Raw genomic sequence first — 25,311 nt, forward strand, 5'->3', positions numbered from 1 at the left:
CTCGTTTGCTTTTTTGCAGTACTTGTTATGACTTCCACGCATTTTAACTTGCCTGTATTTAATGCCAGTGTTTACTTTTTAATGAGCCCCCACCCCTTACTGGACTGTGCTGTCTGGCAAAGAGAGGACCTTAGTGCTCAACTCACAGCTGGATATCAAAGACCAGCATAAAATGACTATTCGCCTTCCAGTTGCTCCAGCCAAAATCCTGGGCTCTGTCTCATTTCTCTTCTTCGCACGCCACAACCAGGCTGTCCAGCTCCTGCTAGTTCTGCCTTCGAAGTAAACTCAAGGTCCAGCTGCCTCTCCTGCATCCCCACAGCCTCCTGTGCCCCTGCCTATGTATCTTTGAGTCTCATTAACTGCCTGGCCTTCCTGCTCTGACCTCACCCTGTGGCTTCTCCCAGGTGCTAGCAACTGCTCAGAACGCATTGATGTGCCCCCACCTCATCCCACCATGCTGGCAGCCACCAGAGACAGTGAGAGCCAGGAAGCAGTCCCCTCAGAGTTTCAGTTCAGCTCACTGACTCAGGCTGTCAGACTCCTGGCCTCCAGGACTGCCAAAGGGATTCATTACCTTTGTTTGAAGCCACACAAATTGTGGGCAGTGCTTTGACCCAGCAGCTCCATAAATGAACACTGGCTGTGAGTTCCCAAAGCCAGCTATGGACTTGGGTAGGTACTTGTGGCTTCTGCTGGGGACAAGGCTCCTCTGGGGGAGATGTGGCTATAGCCTATCGCTGGCCTGGAATTCTGAGACCACCAGTTTTAGGAGCTCTGAACTATACATGGCCAGAAGACGTGGCAGCCTGGAAGCATCTGGGAACTTTAAACTGTGTCCTGGTTTATAGGCCCAAGACAGATGGGAGCTTGTGACAGGGTGTCATCTTGTGTGTTTCATGACACTTACTATTCCTGGGGAGGTGTGAACAAACTCTAGTTAGGGAACTGACAACAGACCAAAGTAATGACAGCAGTAAGGTTCAACTCTGTGAACTAATGGATTTATTGGAGTGACTTACAGGAGTAGTGGTGAGGTGTAGAAGATCCTTACATGAGCAAGGACCACTCAATGGCAGCTGGGTCACTAAAGCCTGATCCGACATAGATGGCAACTCTCAAAAATCCTGAGCTCCCTGTATGATTTATAGCTGCTTGGGTATAGAGTCTTGTCCAGAGCAGTCTGCAGCTCATAACCTCAGGGAATGGGAATCTGTGGATTTCAGGCACTACCTAAGTCTTCTGCATTGTTCATTTCCCGAAACTCAAGGAGCCTCCCTCCAGGGTACCATCTTCTAACTTGCAGAAAATTACCACACAGAAGCACCTTGCTGGCAATGGTCCTTTGCGATCTGGGACCACCTTAGTGGGTTCTGTGAATCTGTTGAGTTTGAAGGGAGGAGAGAGAGAGGGAGAGGGGGAGGGGGAGGGGGAGGGGGAGGGGGAGAGGGAGAGGGAGAGGGGGAGGGGGAGGGGGAGGGGGAGGGGGAGGGGGAGGGAGATATCTTGCAGAGGCCTTGGGACTTGCTGCAGGAAGGGATTCAGATAGAGCTTAGGCAGCATCTTCAAAAGCAGCAGCAGGGCCTCTCCCAAGGCTTTTTGTAAGCACCTTCTGTATCTTTTCTTTCCTTCCTCTCGGAACAGCAGAGATGGTAGGACAGCCATTGTCATAGGGTTTCTATCAAAACATTATAACCCAAAGCAATGAAACATTGCAACCAAAAGCAACAAAACACTGTAACCAAACACAACGAAACATTGTAGCCAAATGCAGTGGGACAGGGCAGCCAAGTGCAATGAAACATTGTAGCCAAAAGCAATGGAACACTGTAATCAAATGCATGAAACACTGTAACCAAGTGCAACTTAGGGAAGGAATGGGCTTCTTTTATAATATACTTCCAGGTCACAATCCATCCTTGAGGAAAGTCAGGGCAGGAACTCAAGCAGGGCAGGAACCTGGAGGCAGGAACTGAAGCAGAAGCCAAGAAGGAGTACTGCTTACTGGCTTGCTCCTGGATTGGCTAGCCTGCTTTCTTATACAACCCATGCTAGCCCAAGGATAGCACCATTCACAGTGGTCTGGGCCCTCCCACAGAGATTTGCCTACAAGCAGATCTTATGGAGGCATTTTCTGCAGTTAACATTCTCTCTTCATAGGTGTGTCTAGGTTTACATCAAGATGACAAAAAGCAACAGCATAGCCATGTAGGAAGACTGATCTCTGCAGCCTCCATCTTGGGAAGGGCTGCTTAGAGACCAACTACATTTAATCAAGAACTCAGACACAGGGACCCTAGAGCAAGGGTGCATAGAAGGCTCTGAGGGTGGAGGGGGTTCATAAAGGTTCTGAGAAGGCTCATGGGAGTTGAGAAGAGATTCATGGGAAGCAGGAGAGTCTGACAGGAGCTCATGGGATGGTCACAGGCTGCAGAGGAAGCTTGCTGGGTTAGTCAGGTCATCTGGGCCCTCGTCCTAGATGCTCAGGTTGTTGTAAGAGAGTCCCCAGGAACTTACTGACCTAACAGAAAGCGGAGCGGTGGATGGGGCTGTGGACACCACCCATCAAATCCAAGTCAGCAGCAGTAAGTATGGGTGAGGTAGTTCAAGTGACAGTGGCCAGGGTTCAGGGTCGGGTTGTTGAGAAGACTCACCACAGAGGGTTCAGAGGGGCAGAGAGGTCACATCTCATGTAGGTGGGAGCCCTGGGGAACAGCATGCACTTGGTGGCTGAGCCTTGCTGGACAGTCTGCTCTGGGATTTCAACTGACTGTCAAGTCCACGGACCGTCACATGTGATGGAACATCAGGGCTTCTGATGTGGAAAAGCTGACGTGCACAGATGCTATGTGGAGCCTTCCTTCCTCATTAAGCAGGGCCGTTCCCCACTCTGTGGCTTGCATGCAACAGTTGTTACTTAGCCCATGGCATTGCCTTCTGGTGGCCTATCTCCCCCCCCTCACCCCCCCTACCCCCCAGGCCTGGGTTGTGTGTCTGCTGAGAAGAGGACTCAGGTGCCTACAAGGCCTGGCTGCTCTCTTGCTGGCTGGCTGATTGGACCACATCTGGATCTCATTAGCCATGGGGTCTCCACCAGAGGCCAATGCTGCCTTTATCGCCCACAGTGCTGATCTGGACAGGAGAAAAATGGCCGCTGATATGCTCCACTTCCTGGGGTCCTGCTTAAAGGCAGTGAAGGGGCCAGGCTGAGGAATGGAGAGTCGAGAGTCGGAGGGAGGATCAGTGCTCTGCCTCACATGGATGGATAGTCATATGGGTGCCTGCGGGACCACAGCTCTTCCTCCCTGTGGGATGGTGTATGCCCCTAGGGCTCTGAGGGCCCTTGGAAATGCCTTGTCCCATTTTACAGCCCACACACCTCAGAAACTTTCCAGCTAACAAGAACCCACCTAAAAAGAGCCCAATGTGGCAGTGTGTGAGGTGTGAGTGAGCACGGTTGTGCGTGTGTGTGTGTGTGTGTGTGTGTGTGTGTGTGTGTGTGTGCGTGTGAGGCAGGTTCCTGGGTCCTCACTGGCCAACCAATCTAGCCAAAATGGTGAGATCCAAATGGAATGAGAAACCTTGTCTCAAAAAATACGGTGGAGCCTGGTGTGGTGGCGCACACCTTTCATCCCAGCACTCAGGAGGCAGAGGCAGGTGGGTCTTTGTGAGTTTGAGGGTAGCCTGGTCTACATAGTGAGTTTCAAGTTCCAAGACAGACAGGGATGGATATGTGTGTGTGTGTGTGCATTCTCACCATACATGCATGCATGCATGCATACATACATACATACATACATACATACATTCTCCCTGGCTTAGCTCCTCCTTCTTCTTTAGATTATTATTTTTAAAAGTGTATGCACTCTTTACCTGCGTACTCTTTACCTGTCTATATACAATGTGCGTGCCTGGTGCCTGATCAGAGGAAGGTGTTGGATACCTGGAGCTGGAGTTACAAATGATTTTGAGCCAGCATGCAAGTATGAGGAACTGAATCCCAGAATTCTAGAGGAGCAGCCACAGCTGTTAATGGCTGAGCCATCTCTCCAGGACACCCCAATCCCCTACACCCCTCCTTCAAACCTCCCTCCTACCCCCTTCTCCACCCCCACCCCTGGTCTCCATCAGTCATGGGTCAGACTCTGTGATGTAAGCCTTTTGTTGGCCTTCCCTTCCTGAGCTCAGGTGCTTATAACACCTCAGGGCCCCCAAGTGATCCCAGGAGCCTCCAGAGACCGTGATTCTGGGCAAGGTCCTCTCCCCCTCGTGAGCTCCCAGGCAGCCAGCCAAGAACCCAGCACATTTCAAAGTGAGTTTCAAGTCTCTGAGAAAAGCCCGGGTCCTTTAGGGGAAATTCCCATGAAAAGAATCCAACTATGATGTTGTCTAGATTAAAGGGACATGGATCCAGTGGGGCACATTTGATTGGATTGGGAAGCCACTGTGTGTGCTCACACGGTTCTGTTGCCTAGCAAACCAATCAGTAGGCTTTGTGGCCCAAGCTACAATCTATTCAATTAGCCTGGCATGCTTTCTTTTGGGTCAGAAAAAGCAAAACAAAACAAAAAACAAATGCAGTGCTTATTGCCTTTTTCAGTGCTAAAAACTGCAAAGCATCTTTCCCTTTCTCCCTCCTCCCTCCTCCCTCCTCCCTCCCCCCTCCTCCCTCTCGCTCCCTCCTCCCTCTCTCCTCCAAGGTGGCCCTGCAGTTCTTACCCAAACAGAAGGTGCCTCTGCTGTGATGCTGTGTGATTTACAGCTAGTGAGATCCTCGCTCACCCCCCCCTCCCCATTCCAGCCTCTCATCCGGAACAGCCAACACCACGGGGCTCCTGCAGAAGTTAAAAGCCCGCGTGGAGGTCGCGCTTCTTTGCTGAAGGTCGTGAACCGCATTTAGGGGAGGAATGAAAACACTGTCCAGCGGCAGCAAATTGGGAATTTCCTCCACGGATTTAAAAACATATTTGAGGGTCGTGACCCTCTTGGGGGTTCGTGTTTTTCTTTGCCAGGCCCCACATGTGTAATTGAAGCCAATATTGAAAATGAGGACTGGAGGACCCAGGTTGCCTGCCTCTGGTTTTCCTCCATCTTCTTCGCCCTCCCTAGTCCCCCCTTCCTCCATCTTCCTCCCCCTCTTTCCTCCTCTTCCTCCCCCACTCCTGACTTCTCCTCCTCCCCCCCTTTCTTTCATAGTTCTCCCCTTCCCCCCTCCACTCAGGTGGGTCATCCCCTTTCCCTCTCCATGGCCACTCCAGTTCCAGCCCTGCCCACCTGACCCCAGTGAGGCTGTTTCTAGACACTTCTTCCAGCTCATGAACCAGACCCCGTTCTTCCAATGTGCAGGTCTCCGGCAGTCCCTGCTCTGCTCCTGTGAGCCCAGAGGATGCACGAGCTCACTGGTGGCTCTCTGTTCACTTGGTCTGCCATTTTGCTGTATGCTGTGACCAGGGGAACTGAGTGTATCCTGACACCAGGCTCCATCCTAGACACTCCTCCCCCTCTGAGGGCGCTGGCCATTGGTCACTGTCTCCCTGTAATTCAGAAGTATGCCAAGGGCAGAGATAACCCCTGAGGACACAGTGCCACTGGGGGTTGAAATGGAGCCAAGCCATGATCTATTTCCATATCTACAAAGTGCCAGGGCCATTTTGTTCTTCACAGAAATTATTTCAGAGAAACCCACTTATTTATTCTTATGTTTTGCACACCATAATATCTCTCATTAAATAGCATCACCCTTTAATTTTAGCCCTCACAGAATTCCCATCACACCAAACACTGGCCTCAGCATTTTACACAGGTGAACATTTAAACTTTGCCCATGGGAACACCATTGTTCTCTGTCCATTTCAAGCAGGTGGAATGGATCTGGGGGATGTGGGTTGTGTGAGGTATCACCTGGCCAGGGCAGGGTGGGGCTTTGACCAGGGTGAGTGTCTGCACCAATGTGCGAATGGACCAGTTCCAATTCACATTGAAATGTGTAGACAGTGGCTGAAGACACCCCCCCCCCCCACGTGCCTCTGAAACTCACATGAAGCAGAACTCTCCTTCAGGAAAAGGTGGAGAGGTAGTGCCTGTGGTGTGAGCTCACTCTGCTCCTGTCACTGTGGGGACCTTGAGCATCCGTGTTCCCACACCCAAGAAATGGAAGTAAAGGGGTTGCATTGGGTGGCTCAGTGAGTAAAGGGCCTTCCACTCATACAGTAGGACCAGACTTGGCTCTCCAGCACCCAAAAGAAAGACAGCAAGGAGACTGTTCCTGTAGTCCTCACCCTGGAAGGTGGAGACAGGAGAATCCTCAGAGCTCGTTGGCTAGACAGTTAGCTAACTCATGAGCTCCAGGCTCAGTGAGAGACACTGTCTCAAAAAATAACATGAAGACAGAAAAAGGAAGATACCAGAAGTCAGCCTTGGACCTCTATATAATCACACACATGGACACATGTGCATACACATGCATGCACACACATGGACACACATGCACACATATGTACACACAGGGACTCATATGCACACACATGCACACACATGGGAATACAGGGCACACATGTATACACATGGGCACACATGTGTGCACCTATACACATATGTACACACAGGGGCACATATGCACAAATGACCACACATACATACATGTACATATATGTACACTCACATGGGCACATATATGCATACATATGTATACACATGTACACACATGCACACATACATGCACACACAGGGCACACATACACACACATGCACACACACATGCACAAATACAGGGACACACACACACACACACACGCCACTAGCAGAAATATCATAATGATAGAAAACTAGAGTTGAGCCAGGCTGAGATAACAAGAGTCATTGTCATGGCAGAGCACAGTGGTGCAGGCTGCAGGCTGTCAGCAAGACCAAGTCAGAGCCTTGGCGTCCTGTGGCAGCTGGGGCATCACCTAGGGCTTGAGGAATAAATCTATAAATGAAGTCTGAATTTTGCAGACCTGTAACACTCCTGCCTGCAGACCAGAGCTCTGAATGTTTTCTGTGACCAAAACCCCCTGGAGGGACCAGGTCAGGGACACTGGCAAGAAGTCAGACAGTTGACTGTGAAACCACAATCAGCAGAGGGACCCCAAAATAACATGAGCTGTTTATCCAAATCAAGTCAAAACAAATTAGACGTCATAGGAGTTAGATGCAGCGCTAACTGCAGAGGGCCAGATGGGAAAACTCCAAGAGGATTATTAGAGCATCCCCATCACCCAGCCGTGGAGACCACTCTCTCACAGTGATCAAATGTCACGGGCCATGATGATGTTTGATTATCTGACAATGATAAATTAAAACAGGGTTCTCCTCATCACAGTGAACAGTTAAAGTGGGGTAAGGAGTGGCGGGATGGGGGGGGCACTTCCTCAGCCCGTCTACCGCACACACTACCAGCTTCCCTCACATCTCTCTGTAAATGTTACTAAGATGCTCTGATTAACGTGGGATCCATGAAATGGTCCCCATCCATAAAGCAACTGTAGATAAGTCAACAATTACAGATAAGCCAAACAGGCTGGAGAGATGACTCAGTATTTAAGAGCACACATTGGGCGGTTAACAACCGTCTGTAACTGCCGTTCCAGGGGACCTGACACCCTCTTCTAACCTCTAAGAATACTGCATTCATGTGCACACACACACACACACACACACACACACACACACAACTCTCAAAAATAGAATAAAAAGGCCACTCCTACAGCAGGTTATTTTGGACAAACAGAAGAGGAGCAGAAGAACCTGCCCCGCTTAAGCAGGCTGGGAGGTGGGGATTCCTGGACCAAACAGGATGGTCTCAAACACACTGCAATGGCTGTCTCTGAGAGCAACAGGCACAAGAGTTGGAGCACGGGGCTTGGGGTCACCCCATGAGCTCATTTACAGGCCCACATTTTGCTCCCATCTTCAGTCTGTCTCAGAGCAGGGCTGGGAAGCCAAGCCTTTGTTCCCTCAGTAGAGGGCCATGGTCTTCCTTGCTTAGACCTGGCCTTGAAGCACTGGCCACCAGGGCGGGCGGCCACCAACCTGGAAGGGCCCTGTTCCCCAGAAATGGTCTCCAATGGAGCGTAAATGGCCAAATATTAGCCTGCCATGTGACAGAGGGCGAGAAAATGTCGGCCTGTTTCTTGTATTTGATGCATAAAATCTATTTAAACCTACGATTTTTTTTTGAAGCTGCGTGTGTGGTGGAAGGGAAGGGCTGGGCTGGGGCCAGTGCACGCGTTTGATGGGGGCTTCTGCGCTTGGCGTCTCAGCCTTCATGTGGCCGCTCAACTTCCTTCCAAATGGCGTGTCTTTCCTTTATTCCCCTTTCCATATTTTACATGTTGTGATTTCACGGAGCCCTTCCAGTCGGTCATCAACAGTTCATTTGTGCCAGGGCCTTCTGTAAACTTTGCCTGGCTCAGACCTGACCACCCACCCTAGCAGGCTGTCTAAACAGCAGCAGACACAGTGCCGGCAGATGGATCCGGGCCAGTGAGGTGGGGGTGGTGGCCCCAGGCCCTGTGCACGTGTGGCCTTTGCAGCCGGAGGGAGGTGGCCTTGACTTCGGTTCTCTCTCCAAAATCTTGGTCACTTTTGGCCCTTCTAAGGGTTGCCCTCACCGTCTCTGACTTGGAGCTGATCTCTGCGTTAGGGACAATCATGTTTATGGGGACATCTTGTCTTTCTACAGCATCTTAAATATGAGGGCACCCCTCTTTACAGTCCCTACCACCAACACATTCCAGCTGTGACCGTGGGCAGTGCTCTCATGAGGTCCTGCGTGGCTCTTGGCTGACAGCTGGTAATTTCACTCTCTGTGTTTCTTTTGGGTCGTGGGGACACACTTGGGAGGACCACATTTCCAGTTGGTCATCTGAAGGGCACTGGCTGTGAGCTTGGCCTGGGTCCCATGAGTCTTTGTGGTCACTAACAAGCCTGGTGCTGCCGTCAACCTGTCTGTTTTTCTGTGACACAGATGACACTGGAGGAATAAAATCAAGGGTCTACTACATGGTGGCCCGACACTGATTCTTGTGAGCAGCCCCCTTCCTCATCATTCAATGACGTCAGTACCTTTACCACCCCCATGCTTCTGCCAGGGAAACTGAGGCCAGAGAAGATCTGATGATCCAGTCACAAAACACTACATCTCAGATCTACACTGCTGGAGACAGTGTTATCGTGTTACCTGGTGTCCTAGAAGCACATGTCAAGGCCCTGTGCTCAGTGTCTACACAAGACCAGGTGTTACCACTCTTAGAGCTTGGCCGCAGAGAAGAGGAAATGGAGAATCAAAGTTGCTCATCTGGCATGGCTTGCCTCGGATGTGGTGGAGGGCATAGGGATCCAGCCCTCGGGGTGATGCCAGCCTCAGTCAGGGTGGGGCTCCCCACCTCAGTTAGCTTAATCTGGAAACTTCCTCCCAGAATCCTGTCTCTTCCTTGATGTTAGATTCTGTTGAGTTGGCAACCATTAACAGCTGCCACACTTACAGAGGATGTGTCTAAAAATAAAAAGTAGAAAGAAGTCAAGGGGGTGGGGCTTCATCATCATCATCACCAACACCATCATCATCAACACCATCATCATCATCATTATCCACCATCATGATCACTGTCACCATAATCATCGTCGTCATCATCACCTTCTTCTCCCTCTCCCTCTCCCCTTCCCCCCTCCCCTCCTCCTCGTCCTCGTCCTCGTCCTCGTCCTCGTCCTCCTCCTCCTCCTCCTTCTTCTTCTTCTTTTTCAAAACCAGCAGCAGCTGTGCTCATCCACCAGCGTTGGATGCTCTGCTCCTTTTCATGGCTGAATAATACTCCACGGTACAGCGTTAAGTTTTGTCTATTCTGCTGTCTGTTGTGGAGCTTTGGGGTCGCTTGGCCTTAATCCATTAATCATGCCACCATGAACATTACCTAAAGAACATCCCTGTGAATACACAGCTCCAAGCCTCTGGGGTATATGTCTGGGAGTGGACTCTCTGGACCCCACAGTGACCGGGTGTGTAACCTTTGAGGGCCGACAGGCTGAGTCAGAGTGACTGTGCTGCCTTTCCTCAGCAGCAGCTTGTGGGAGTGGCTCCCCTTCCTGACACCTGCCACTCCATCTTATGGATTGTAGCCATGCTTGGGGGTGTCGAGTTCAAGTGCCACCTTGCCCCTTACTTGGGGCATCCTTGCTAAGCCTGTCAGCACATCACCGTCTTTAACCGAATGTTGTGTCTCCAACATTTTATCCCTGGGAACTTTGTCTGGCTCCAGAATCTTCCCACCCCACTTAAACATTAAAGCCCTGGGGAATGGCAGTCATTAGCACCTCCTTATTCATTTACACCTTAGTGAGAACAAGGGCCATGACATTTCCTGAGTGTGGCTGTGAGTTGGTGATGGGTGGTCAAGAGACCAAGAGAGAAAAGGCTCTCTGTGGAACTCAGCAAAGCCACAGGTACCAGCCTGATTGACAGAAACCTCACCACAGAGGCTGGGCAGTCATATGCCTTCAGAATAGCTGGCTAAGGTTCAAACCAGTGTGTAGGCCAAGAGACGGCTCCCACCATCGCTGCCAATGGCTGCACCTGAATGAATGTGAGCACGCTGCTCTAAACTCCAAGCCTCTGGTTTGTCATTTTGAATTCCCTACCTGTATGCCTGTACACACACTTACCTTCACACCTGCCCACACACCTGACTTCACACCTACCTTCACACCTGCCACACACACCTGACTTCATACCTACCCATACTTGCTATACACCTGCTCATATACCTGCCCACACCTGACTTCACACCTATCCACACCCGTCACACACATGCCCACACACCTGCCACACATATGCCCACACACATGCCCACATACCTGCCCACACACCTGCCACACACACCTCCTGACTTCATACCTACTCACACCTGCCACACACAGGTCCACACACCTGTCACACACCTGCTCACACACCTGACTTCACACCTACCCATACCTGCCACACACATGCTCACACACCTGTCACACACATGCCCACATACCTAACGTCACACTTACCCACATCTTCCTGAACACCTGCCACATACTGGCCCAAACCCCTGTCTGGCTCCTATAACGTGACACAAGTGAGCTTGCCCAGCCCCCAGTGAACCCTGTGTGATGGCTCATCGTCAATGACAACTTGACTGGGTTTTAAAAAATCACCATGGAAACACACCCCCTGGTTTGTCTGTAAGGATCTTTCCGGGTAGGAAGACCCACCCCGACTATGGGCGGCATCATTCCCTAGGCTGTTGTATTGGACTGAATCAAAAAGAAAAAGGGAGCTGAGCACCAGCATTCATTTCTCCTGACTGAGGCTCTCTGACACAGCTGCTCACTCCTGCCTCTGTGATGTCTCTGCCACGATGGACAGGACTCTCACACCGTGAGTCAGAGTAAACCCTCCCTTCCTTAAGTTGCCTTTGTCAGGCAGTTCCACACCTGCTTGAACCCCAGCATTGTCTTCCACTGTCTGAAGACACTGGAGCATGGTACCCTGGGAAGCCCCATGGGACTGTGTCCTGCTCCCTTCACTCCTCTCCTGCCTTCTTCTCTGGTCAAGAGGAGGTGAAGGCTCCTGGCAAGATCTGCTCTTCCACCCCAGGGCCTTTGCACCCCTTTACATTAAGACACGACTGTTAGCATTCTGTCTAAGCTCCGCCCCACAGTTACCTGGCAACAGCCAGGTAGGACTGACTCACTATAAAGGGGGCTGCTTGCCCCTTCCTCCTCTCTTGCTCCTCTCTTGCTCTCTTGCTCTTGCTCTGATCTCTCATCCTTTCTCTCCTCTCCTCTCTCTCCACATGTTCATGGCTGGCCTCTACTCTACTCCTCTATTTCTCTTCTCTTCTCTTCTCTTCTCTTCTCTTCTCTTCTCTTCTCTTCTCCCTCCTTCTTTCTTCTCCCTCCTTCTTTCTTCTTCTTCTTCTTCTTCTTCTTCTTCTTCTTCTTCTTCTTCTTCTTCTTCTTCTTCTTCTTCTTCTTCTTCCTCTTTCTCCTCCTCCTCCTTCTTCCCCCCCCCTCTCTCTCTCTCTCTCTCTCTCTCTCTCTCTCTTTGTGTGTGTGTGTGTGTCTACTACCCTCTTGACTCCCCTCCCCATGCCCTAAATAAACTTTATTCTATACTATACCATCCCATGGCTGGTCTCTCAAGGGGAAGGGATGCCTCAGCATGGGCCCACCAAGGCACCCTGGTCCCCCATACCTGACTGAACCTCCATAGATCATACATCCCCCTCTCTTTATCTTTTAATAAACACATCAGCAACTATAAGGTCCTATCTGAGGATCAGTGTCTACTGTCCATCCCCAGATACGGAACCTGCAGGGGGAGGGACTTCCTTCTTTCCAGAACTGAGCAACCCTTTTTTGTTGTTTATAAATCACTTGGCCTGAGGCACTGGAGCAGACCAAAGCAGTAGCAAGTGTCCCCAGCAGCAAGCCCTTCCTCAACTGTCTGTGCTGGGGTGTGCTGCTTGTCAGGGAGGGCATTGAGCCTTCTCTCCTTCACTCTTCTTGGGACCAAGGGACTGGTGGGATACATCCTCTTGTGACATGGCTGGGGCCCAGGAGGACCTGTCCAGCCTCATGGTGTCTTTGCTCTCTTGCCCCAGGATTCTGCAAGCTCAAGTAGAACCCTGGTGAAGCAGAAGGCAGGCTTGGCAACCGGGAGAAGTTGCTTTAGGGAGGGCAGGTGCTGGTGCAAAGAGCGGGAGACTTTCTCGATCTTCACTTGTCTCACAAGGACAAGCAGGAAGCTTGGAGCTTAGAAGCATGTAGTTGTGTAGCCATGTAGGGCCCAGGGGAGGTCGCTAAGATGATGGAGGGAGCAGACGCAGCCTGGCCAGCCTGTGCCAGGACAGGCATGGAAGAAGAGGTGAGGCATAGCTTCGTGGAGGGCACAACGAGTGGTATCTTTTGGGTGGGGCTTTAAGCCAATCTCGAAGGACAGAATGACTAGCAGTGGGACACAGTAGTGAGAAGGGCCTGGAACAGGGGCGCATGATCACATTTGGGTTCTAGAAGCCCCAGGATGGCCACTGTGGGGCCCCCTGTCATACTTAGGGTTTTACTGCTGTGAACAGACACCATGACCAAGGCAAGTCTTACAAAGGACGTTTAGTTGGAGCTGGCTTACAGATTCAGAGGTTCAGTCCATTATCATCAAGGCAGGAACGTGGCAGCATCCAGACTGGCATGGTGCAGGAGGAGCTGAGAGTTCTACATCTTCATCTGAAGGCTGCTAACAGAATACTGACCTCCAGGTAGCTAGGATGAGGGTCTTAAAGCCCATGCTCACAGTGACACACCTACTCCAACAAGGCCACACCCACTCCAACAGGGCTACTCTCTGGGCCCAGCATATACAAACCATCACAACCCCTAAACAGTCCTCTCTAGGATCTGGCTTGAGGACCTGGTCTTGGGATCTGACCTGGACAGTGGTCAGGGCTCCTGAGGTCCCTCTAGCTGGTCAATTCTGAGACCCCTGGCTTCTTCTCAAAGCATCAGAAACTGGAAATCATGATGGAAACTTGGAGACTCGATGTCCTCACCCTGACCCTGACTCTGGCTCAGTAGGTCTCCAGGTCTTGAACAAAAGAACCCAGGGAGCCTAGACTGGCCACAGCACAACTCACTTCATGATCAAATGAGGTATAAACCCTGCCTGGCTTCACATCTCCAGAGCCCATGGGCAGTTCCTGTGCTGGACAGAGTGATGGGGCCAGCAGCCACGGATGCATGTGGAATCGGGAAGGGGATGTCCACACAGCTCTAAGAGGGCTCCTTCATGGCTCAGAGTCTGAATGCCTGCTTGCAGCTTCCTGCTCAAGTGCTCCAGAGGACATGCCCCATTCCCAGTGACTCAGTTAATAGGGTCTTTGTAAACATCACCAAGTTAAGATGAGGCCGTGCGGTCAGGCTGGATAGAATGGGCCCCAGCCCAGAGACTGGTGTCCTCAAGCTAAGATCACAGGAAACTTGAAGGGAAGGTCTTGTGAAGACAGAGGTATCATGGGGTAATATCACATCAGGAGCTGTAGGTGGTAAGAAGAGGCCCCTCTGGACTTGTAGAAGGGACCTGGCCCTGCTGATACCCTGGCTTTAGCATCCTAGAGTATACACTAGAGAAGGGACAGTCTAAGGACATCAGTAGGGTGACCCAGAGACCTGACAACATCATCAACCCGTTAGTGACAGGACAGGTTTCGAACTGAGGTCCTCCCTCCTCTACGGTGTTCCACCACTGAGGCCAGGGTGGTGGGCACTGGCAGTGTGGGATGTGCTGGAACAGAGCCACAGCCTCTGATTGCCCCAGAGAGGTTCCACAGGCGGGACTCGGTCTGACATTCTCTTTAGCCTGGAGCTCTGTGAGTTCAAAGCCAAAACTAAAAGCAGCTTAACCAGTGTCTGTCCTGGAATTTCCCATGTGGCTGGGCCAGGCTCGTGGCTGTGGACCGCTGGCGCTCTTTTCTTCCGGGAACCTTCCCTTGCATGCGGTTGGGGGCACTTAGCATTGCGTCTGTCTGCTCTGCCGCAGGGCAAGAGTGGCGGGAGGCAGCTGTTCATTGACTGAGCATCTTCTGCAAAATCAGGGTTTTCTCTGGGGCACCCCACACCCCCCGACTCCACACAGGACCAGGTTGCTGGGAGCCGCAGTGGACTGCCCTGGAAATCTGTTCAGTTCTGGGATGGTGGCAGTGAGTGCCCTTCATGTACAAGAGCAGAGGAAGCCGAGGAGAAGGCCATCAGCTGTAGTAGCTGATGTCACCAAGAACCCAACAGCCAGCGCCATCCTAGGGTTGGCTCCCCTTTCTCCTCGGGTTCCATGTTAGCCATTGAGCCTTCTGAGATCTCTTATGGCTGGGGTTGTTTTTTGAAGCATCTTAGTTTTATGAGTTTCATGATTTTGCTAGAAGATTTCTTGTTTGGATTCATCTGGTGTCTTTTTCACAGTTAGAATGGACTTGCTTTCTGGGGAAGATGAAGGGTGAACCACTCCATCAGGCCAAAAGTTTTGCCAGTCTCCAGCACGACTCCAACCTCCCTTATGCCTCCTCTTTGCCTGGCTGAGACGGTGTTCCTGGGTTCTTTACCATCCCCTCTCATCCTCTTCTTCCTGGTGATCCTAAGGAGCTGGCTTGAGGGATCATCTCAGTTAGAGGTAGAGCCTGCATGAATTCACTGGACTCCTTCCACCAGGACAAATCTGCCCATCTCTCCTGTTGACTTCTTCAATCACTTGCTTATTCAACTACAAGCCTGTGATGTTTACATTGTATCGTGGGTTATGATACAGTACTTATTCTGTTGCTGGAAAGCTCTGCATTTAGCCACAGGGACCCTGAGCACTTGGCTGGTGTGGTCATGGAGAGTCCGTCATGGCTCCTGGCTCTGCCAAGTGCTGGTCTACTTATTTACTCTCAGACACCACAAGACACCCTAAACATGTTTGATGTGTTTCTGGCCACATCACCCATTTCTCCAAAGAGATCACAAAGTCTTCTTCTTTGAGGACAGAGGGCGTAAGTCACCAGAAGCTAGTCCTCACAGGTCCCAAGCTAGCGACTCATAGGAGTCTCTGGAGACAAGACCCAGTGTTTTGTTTTTGGGGTGATTTTGAATCTTGTGGTGTGGAGGAGGGTGAAAGTTACCCCATCTCAGTGGCCATTGGGGTTTGCTTGTGACCACTTGCATGGCATCATGGGCCCCTGGAGCAGGGGCTTTCTCAACAGGCAGTATGAGGGACCTATCCCCATGAAATGTGAGTTTCTCTTAAGGAGCTGGACTCTGGTGAGCAGCGTTAAGAATTGATAAGACGGGGCTGGTGAGATGGCTCAGCGGTTAAGAGCACTGACTGTTTTTCCGAAGGTCCTGAGTTCAAATCCCAGCAACCACACGGTGGCTCACAACCACTCGTAATGATATCAACCACACTCTTCTGGTGTGTCTGAAGAGAGCAACAGTGTACTAATTTATAATAATAAATAAATCTTTGGGCCAGAGCGAGCAGGGACCGAGCGAAGCAGGGCCGACCGGAGTGAGCAGAGGTCCTAAAATTCAATTCCCAACAACCACATGAAGGCTCACAACCATCTATACAGCTACAGTGTACTCATATACATAAAATAAATTAAAAAAAAAGAATTGATAAGATACCCAGGTGAGGGCTCTGGGCCACCACATGAGGAAATGGGAACTGAGTGTTTGGGGAAAGACGATATGGCCTCCTACGCTTGGGCTCCATCTGTAGTCCTTCCTGGTTCTATGTCTGACTTGCGTCCCCCATCTGCATCTCTGTAGGGGTCTTGCCTGTTGTTGGTACTGGCTGTGGACCTCAGGTCAGTTATGCCAGGAAGTGGTGCCACCTGGGAGTATCTCTCAGCTGATGACAAGGACAGCTTGTGGGGACCTATCCCAGCTCTCTGACTGAGGCATACCCTCCTCATTGTTCCATACAATCTGTAGACGGCCTGTGCTACAACAGGAACTTTATAGATGAGACCTGCACAGGGGCTGGGTCGACCCCGGCTCAGTCATTTGCTCCCCATCTACTGTTGCAATTGGTTTGAATCTGAATCCTTGCCTCAGGTCTGCTTGGGGAAAAAAACAAAAACAAAAAAAAAACCTCAACAACTTCATACTGGATAGGACAGCCCAGCCTAAGTCCCTTTCACAAACATAAGCGTGACTCCTGCTTTCTATCCCTACGTTGTCCGGGAGCTTGGAAACAGGCAAGTTAGGGATGATGAAGGACCCCCAGCTCCCGGCAAGCAAAGGTTTAGGGACATCCTCAGAAAGCTGAGCCCTGGGTTTCAATGTCTCTGTCCCCATGGGCCAGCTGGTCCAGGGTTCCTCGCAATAGTGTCACAGAGAGTTCAGACCACCCGAGGCGCAAGCTGGGATGGGGAGGCCTGGCAGCCAGGGCAGAGGCAGCTGAGAAAGGCTTGGTCGTGGGGGCCGAGAAAGGCTGGGTCTTGGGGAGACAGCAGTGTGATAAGCTGTTGTAGCCGTAGGGAGAAGGCTTGTGGCCAAATTCCAAGGATTTTGCTCAGGTAGGGTTTTGGGTCGGGGTGGTTGCGGGGAGCGGACCTCACCGACGAACCATCTCTGTTCCCATCTCCTTTATCTGCTGCCCGGAATGGTGTGATTTCCTCCCTTGGAGATGTCTTCAGCAGCCCAGATAAAAACGTGAGTGTGACTTATTAGTTCACATTCCTCCCTGCTAGCGTGCCAGCCCGGCTCCCGGAACCCTTATCAGGGGAGGTTCCGTGCCCAGCCACTGCCTCCTCCTCCTCCAGTGGGGCCCACTTCTGTGGATCGAAGCCTGGAGACTCTATCAGATACCAGCCAGCCCAGAGGGAGACACATCTCACAGCTGTACACAGACACTTAAGATCCCAGCCTGGTGGCCAGCGCCTCCTAGGCTGACATCAGGAGTGATGGGATGGGCATGGCCGGCCCTAGGCACAGGGCCTTCCCCCCACACTGGGAGGTTCACGTGGAGATGCTGGGAAAGTGGCTAGGCTTTGCAGAGGCGCCCCCATCCAGCCTGGGGCCCGGCGGATTAGAGAAATACGTAGAATTTCCAAATTTAGCATGCAGGAATGGCTCCGTATAAACAAGGCTGCGTTTGCAATAGAGAGGCCTAGCAGATAATGCCAAAAAAGTCGCCCGTGCAACTGAGTCCTGTGGGTCCGCAGCCAGCCTCGAGCTGACTGTGCGCACGCAGCCGCTTCCTGCAGGCCCTCTGCCTGGGTGGTCGGCCGAGACTGGAGGATCCGGCTGACGAGTGCTTTACACAGGCCAGATTATAAACTGTAAACCTCCTGTCAGGGGGCAGGGGGCCTGAGGCCTCCCCGGCACTCATAGGCGCAGTATGGCCAGGATGCTCCACTGTGAGGCAGCCTGCTCTGCTGCAGTCAGCTAGCCTCAAGCAAGGCAGAACTTGGAGAGGGACAAGGGCCAGTGTGGGGATTTGCTCTGGAAGCTTCTGTTTCAAACGAGGGCTTCAGAGGGCGAGGTCAAAGAGGAAAAAAAACCAGCCGCAGTCCAAGGAACATGTGCACACATACACACACATGCTCACACAAGCATACATGTCCATACATACATACATGTATGTATACATATGTATGTGTATATATGCACACATGCCTACATGTACATACAGACATGTGTCTGCTTACGTTCACATGCCCCACCCTCCAAGGTGAAGTGAAGGGCTTTGCTGGTTGTGGGAAAAGCACTTATGGCTGGTGCCCTGCTAAAAGAGCCAGCCTTCCCTCAGGCGTGGGGAACAGTGGCCTGGAGCACTTGAGCTGGCAAAGCCAGTAATGCTGTCTCACTGGGTCCTGGCTCAAAGCAGGGGGGCCTTGGGGTCTGGGCTGTGAGTGGAAGGGGGTGCAGCTGAGAGAGCTGAGAGGACCTGGCTACTGTGGGGAAAGTGACCTTAGAACTGTGCCCTCCTCGGCCAACCTTTGGGAGACTTGTGTGAGCGGAGATAAGCCAGGGATCCGAGAGTGGCAACTAACCACCATGGCCCAGAGATTTCCAACTTGCTGGTCCAGGAACTCTGGAACCCTGGGGTCCTGTGAGGGGGAGTCAGCATGCTGGGTGGAGCTTTAGGAAGCATCGTCCCTTTTCCCTACAAGCCCAACCAGGCAGACAAGGGAGCTGCTCCGGTTCATAGGCAACATATGGAAAGCCCTCTCTACTCTGAGCACTGTCCTGGGGGTATGGAAGGAGTGGACGTGCAAGCCAGGCCGTGACTTCATGGAGCCTATGACGCAGTGCGTGGGAACATACACAGGGAACTTCCTGTGAGAGAAGTTGGAGCGCTGGGGAGGCTGTGGGAAGCCAGACAGGAGAGGGCCTGAGAAGCAGGAGGCCGATGGTCCAGGGCTTCATGCAGCTCCTGGCATTCGTTTAAATGAACTGAACTAAAGTCAGACTACAAACTGAACTCTTGGCTGTACTGACTCCATTTGTTCTCAAGCACTGTAGAGGACAGCTGTGCCCGGGCAGATCTAGAACATTCTCCAAGTGAAAGACTCTATTCTTCCATCTTCCCTCAAAATTCTAAGCCTTGAGCTTTCGCCTGCTCTTCCCAGACTCTGAATTTAAAAAAAGCACACGCTGAGAGAAAGACTCAGAGGGCAAGCACTATCCCACCCAACACGGAGGTGACAGACAGCACAGGCGACCCCAGACTGACGCACAGCACACTATCTTCAAAAGGTCAGGCCTGGGAAAGCGCTCAGCTCAGAGACGAAAGCCCAAAGTGATTTGAGAGAAGTAGCCATCCTGGTCAAGTTATACATGTGAATAAATAGAGCACCCACTGCATGCAGGGCACCAGTTTCACATAAGAGGCGATCGTCAGATCTCTGTCTTGCCAGTACTTCCTGCTAGGAGGCAGATCCAATATTTATTCATATTTTACATTCATTCATTCATTCATTCATTCATTCATTCACTTAGCATGAAGGAGAGCCTCAGGAGCCCCTAGTCTGTTCTGTGTTGAGTCGGGTTTGTTTCTTATCTTCAGCACTCCCTAGTCCAACCAAAGACAGGAGAGGTTTGCCTAGAATTCTCAGGAATGTTCTAGAATGCCACTGTGCTGGTTAGTTTTATGTCAGCTTAACACAAGCTGGAGTCATTTGGGAAGAGGAGAATCCCCAATCGAGAAAATGCCTCCATCAGATTGACTGGTAGACCAATAGTGGGGCGGTTCCTTAATTAATGATTGGCGTGGGAGGGTCCAGCTCATTCGGGTGGTGCTGCCCCTGAGCTGTTGTCCAGTATGGGAAGCTGAACGCGCCAGTAAGTAGCACTTCTCCATGGCCTCTGTATCAGTTCCTGCTTACAGGTTCCTGGCTCGGCTTTCCTCAGTTATGGACTATAAAATAAATTCTTTGGTCTCCAAGTTGCTTTTGGTCATGGTGTTTTATTAAAGCAACAGACACCCCCCCCCCATAGTAATTAGTACCAGGAGTGGGGTACTGCTATGACAGACCTGACTATATTTTTAGGAGGACCGTGAAAGGCATTTGGAACTTTGGATTGAAAAGACCATAGCGCATTCAGAGATTAAGTGGGAACTTGGAAGATAATGGTGAGAGCAGCCCAATCACAAATGGTGAAGGCTTGGCTTGAGACATTTCAGAGTGAATCAAAGACTCTATCAGGAATATTTATGTGATACTTTGAATTAAGAATATGTGGTGTCTGATAATCCAGGGCTGAAGAATCAGCTGTGACTAAGAAGAGACCAGTACCACCCAGGATCATAAATCTGGGAATATTTTCCCAGGGTCAGGACACAGAAGCCATGGTCCAGAGTAGGGCCAGGGCTGTATCTTATTTTGGCCGCCAAACTTGGTAAGTTATAAGAGTCACTCAGGTGGTGCTGATTTTGAAGGCATGAAGGTGGCCTGGAGAGCTAGATGCTCAGACCTGGCACCAGGAGAGGCCAGGAGAGGCCACTGGTGAAGGTGCAGCCTCAGTTGACATGGAAGGCCCAGGACAGAAGGGGTCATGGGAAGAAGTTGAGGCTTGGTAACATATGGCAGGGTTAGCATCCCTGCAATGAGTCTGAGAGAGGCCATTGGAGAAGGTGCCGCACGATTGCAGCGGAGACTACATTTTGAAGAGGCCAATGCCAGGAAATGACCACCAAGGACAGCGGCAGCTGTGGCATGAAGCCAGTGGCCTGAGTCTCAGACAACTGCATTGGATATGCATGGCAGAGCTGGAGAGCTGGAGCCTTTTAGGACCCAGAGGATTTTGAGTGGGTTCCAGATGCCAAACACTCAAGTTAATACACTCTTGCATTTTGGTTTTGGTTTGATTTGATTGTGACTGTGCCTGGAGGAGTAAGAATGTATGTAACTTTCTTCTTTTAACAGAAGCCCCCCTAGAGAGGCTTTGAATTTTAAAAGAGACTTTGCCTATTTTAAATGATGTGGATTTTTAAAGACCGTTGTGATCTATAAAAGTTGGAAACTTGTCTTCTGTGATGTGACTACTGACATATCCTTGTGGACAAAGGTTCTAGTTGGATAGTGGTGTGTTTTGTGTGGGTCAAGACGACAAGGAGTCAGTTGGGCTGCCTAGTTTTCTGTCCGTTTGACACAAGCTAGAGTCATTTTGGAAGAGGGAGCTCCAGCCGAGAAAGCTCCCCTCCAGATTGGCCTATAGATAAGAATGTGGGGGCACTTCCTTGGTTAAAGATTTGTAAGGAAAGGCCCAGCCCACTGTGGGTGGTGCCACCCCTAGGCTGGTGGTCCTGGGTTCTATAAGAAAGCAGGCTGAACAAGCCACCAGGAGCAAGCCAAAGCAGCACCCTCCATGGCCTCTGCATCAGCTCCTGCCTCCAGGTTCCTGCCCCACTTGAGTTTCTGCCCTGGCTTCCCACAGACTTATAAGAAATAAGCACTTTCTTTTTTTGAGTAGCTTTTGGTCATGGTGCTTTAGCACAACAATGGAAACCCTAACTAAGACGTACAGGTACTCCTGGGAATAGACAGTGCTGGAGCTGAGAGAAGGGGTTGAGGCTTGGTGAGTAAGCCCCTGTGCCTGAGCTTGCTGGTGGTGTTACAGCCCCACGTTCCCCTCCCTTCTGACCCCTACCTCTTTTTTTTCTTAAATTTTACTCTCTCTCTCTCTCTCTCCCTCTCTCCCTCTCTCCCTCTCTCCCTCTCTGTGTGTGTCTGTGTCTGTGTGCTCGAATGCCTGCCAGAAGCCATTCTCATGTATTGTCTGTCCCTCAGGTACCATCCACCTTGCTTTCTGAGGCAGGGTCTCACTGGCCTGGAGTTCCAGAATTAGACCAGGTTGGCCATCCAGGGAGCCCTAGGCACCTACCTGTTTCTGCCTCCCCAGCTCTGGGATGACAAGGCCGGGACCATGACTAGCTTTTAAAATGTGGGTTCTGGGGATCAAACTCAGGTCCTCATGCCTGCAAGACCAGCCTGTTACGGATGGGGCCATGCCTCTCAATCTGGGGTCGGTTTGTACAGAGTGCCCGGGGGTGCGTTAGGCTTATGGATGGTGGTGGATCAGGGGTTCAGCCACAGCACAGGAGAGACCATGCTGAAGCCATGGTGTGCTAGTGTCAGCCCTTTTCTCTGCTCCTGCAGCTTGTGTCCATCTCATGCCTCCCTCCTGGTTGGCACCCCACTTTTCCCCTGGCCTCAGCTGTTTCTGGGGCCCCTCCATTCCATGTCCCTTGTATGCTTTCTCCCTGGAACGCCACGGCAGTCATGGTACCAGGGCATGCCGGATGGACAGTGGGACCCCCCTACTTGCCCTGTTTTCAATACCTACTCCTCAAGTTGATTTTTTTTTCTTCATTGGACCTCTGACTGCCTGAGCCAGGAGATGCAGCTGAGTGACAGGCCAGCATCCTCCACACCCCAGATCTCCCTCGTTGGAAGGCTTAATTTGACTCCTGGCTTCAGCCATTTCAGCAAGTGGTCACTTGGTCTGTGCTGGGACAGTAGCTCATAGTGGCAACCCTCGTGAAGCTGGAAGCCAGGGGGTGGAGGAGGGGAGGCAGCATCCCCTTCTAGGGCCTGTCTCCCATGACCTCACTTCCTCCCTGTCATGTGCTGTGGAGCCCGGTTCAGTGGGCCTCTAGCAAGAGCGTGTGTATTGCATCTCAAGTCTGCCAAACTCTCAGGGGTTGGGAGGCAGAGAGGCAGGACTCTCCGAGTCTGAGGTCAGTCTGGTCTACATAGTGAGACCCTATTCCCACTCCACCCCTCAAAATAAACAACCAAAAAACTAATCAATAATAGCAAACAACAACAACAACCAACCAACCAAAAGAAAAACATTGTCTGGCTTATTATACGATCTATTTAGAAAAATCAGGGTAGTGGTCTCAACTTGGTGGGTTCTAATCACCCAACCTTGGGAATCTACTTTCAGTTCTGAATAAATCAGGCACAGTGGGGCACACCCGTGATTCCCAGAACTTGGGAGATAGAAGCTGGAAGATTGTAAGTTCAAGGTACGTGGCGAGTTTGAGGACAGCCCGATTTACATAGGAACACATTCTTATTTTTTAAAAGACCATGAGAAAGGGAATAGGGACTATCATTGTGCTACTTAAATGGCCACACGAGCTGCTTGCAGCATCTAATTCCAAACACTTCAATCTAATTCCAACTGGATACAATAGGACACATGACAGTGGCTAACTAGCTGGAAAGGTCTTGTGGTCACCAGCTGCGAATCATGCGTTCAGAGCACGAGCCTGTGTGCGATACTTCAGATCGGAATCATCACTGGCAGGAAGTTGTCATTGGCAAGGCAGGGGCCAGGATAGGACCAGAGAAGCCAGCTGAGGACCATCCACAGACACCATTAGGAGCTCACCACCCTTGGGCGTGTGGATGAACTGAACTCAGGAACGTGGGTTGGGGAATTCCCACTGTGGGCTTGCTGCTGACCCCAGGGCCCTACAGGTTTCCACAGATTACCCAACTCTCGGGCTACGTAATTCTGGGATCGCAAAGGAGCTTGGAGTTTTGATCTTGTGGTGACTTCCAGATGGTCTGAAAACCGAACCACCCACCAACAGTTGCATCAAACACTCATTAACTACCGCCTACCCCTCCTTTGGCCTTTGCTTCCCCCCCTCCAAACCCCTCTCCCGGAGAACTCTCTCAAGGGCACAGACTACATCAGCTCACCTGCACTTCTCTGCCCAGCCTTGCCATTCCTGGACTTGTTAAGTTAGCCTGCCTGCTGACTGAAGTCAAAGTAATCTATTGCTTTCTGCTCAGGAGTCCATGCAGGGTCCTTATAACAGCCATGGGGCTGAAGCCAGCTTTGGTGAGGTGATGTCAGAAGGGAAGCTTTTAAGAGGAGGGGAAAATTGAGGCTGCTTATTCATTGACAGACTAATCATTGGCTCAGAACTTCCGTGTGGGTTGCTTAGACTCCAGAATGAAGACGTCACAACTGGGCTTTCAGTGGGGTTACACTCACTGTCACCAGAAACTTGGAACTGCTACAGGGTTCCAGAGTAGCCCCAGGATTTCCGATCATCCATGGGGGTGGGGACGGTGACCTACCAGCGATCTGGATGAATGTGGACAGGATCTTTTAGGGCAGGAGACCAGTGAGGCACCCATGCTTGGCTGAGCAGTCTGCTTGCCACAGAAAGAGGGTGGTGGCTGGGCATGCCTGACAGTAACGTCTGAACCTCGCTACAGTAAAGTTAACATTGGCTCCTCTTCATGGGCCTAGTGGATGCTGCGTGATGGGCCTCAGTGTTCATTCCGGTTTAATGGGAAACTCACCTCCCCAGGCTCCTGTGTTTGATCACTTGGTTCGCAGCTGGTGGTGCTAAGCAGGGAGGAGCACTGCAAAACCTTTAGGGGGTGGGGCCTCCATACAGGAAGTGGTCCCCGGGGGATGGGTTTTATGAGTGATACATTGTAGCTGTCAGTCTCTCTGCTTCCCAATGAGTCTCAGCTGTGTGTCCTGTCACTGAGACCTCCACCATACCCTTCCCTACGTGACCTACTGGGCCCTCTCAGACAGAGAGCCAAAGTACACCCTTCCTCCCTTCAGTGGATTCTCTCAGGGGAGAGAAGTCGTTAATGCTGTGCTCCAGGCTTAGGCACCACGATACTTCCACATTACCACCCAGCTGGACCCTCAGGATGGTTTTCTGGGTTCTCACTCTCTTCTGCACACTCGGGATGAAGTAACCCTCGATGCCTGCCCATTTTAAGTGCTATGAAAATTAGAGGCAAATAACCCTGGCCAAGTTCTCAATGCATAAGTCCATAGTTACTGTGGATGTGGTGGTTGGGGGGAAGGGAGGTGGACCTGGTGCATGGCTTTGGCTCACCGTCTGTAGCATGGCTGCTAGCTTCCCTGTAGGGGTTGATAGTGCTGCAAAGAGTCATGTTACCATACCATGGCACCTAGGAAACATTGTATTAGCCAGATGATCATATTATCTTTGTCTCCGAGGCTTCATGTGCCAGGCCTGTGATCTTAGTGCTCAGAAGACTGAGACAGGGAGATAGCAGGTTTGAGGTTAGCTTAGGCTACAGAATGAGTTTAAGGCCAAACTTGGCAACATGGGGAAAGCCTAGATCAAAATAAAAAAATTAAAAACGGGGCTGGGGATAGCTCATTGCTAAAATATTTGCCTGGCATAAGGTTCTGGGTTCCATATCCAGTGTAGTAAAAAAAAAATGCATAAAAAATATCTTAAAAGCCACAAAT

At 51.1% G+C, this 25,311-nt stretch overlaps 1 long non-coding RNA gene across 1 annotated transcript; it reads right to left on the reverse strand.

Annotated features, from left to right (window-relative positions):
- Positions 1–8,338: 8,338 nt before the first annotated feature.
- On the reverse strand, positions 8,339–24,503 carry Gm39267. Its single transcript, XR_879262.2, has 3 exons — positions 23,760–24,503; positions 9,221–9,535; positions 8,339–9,013 (listed from the first exon to the last, which is right to left on the reverse strand). It is a non-coding gene; the product is annotated as a predicted gene, 39267 (long non-coding RNA).
- Positions 24,504–25,311: the final 808 nt, after the last annotated feature.

Source organism: Mus musculus, chromosome 8, assembly GCF_000001635.26.
Source record: "Mus musculus strain C57BL/6J chromosome 8, GRCm38.p6 C57BL/6J".
Taxonomy (NCBI): domain Eukaryota; kingdom Metazoa; phylum Chordata; class Mammalia; order Rodentia; family Muridae; genus Mus; species Mus musculus.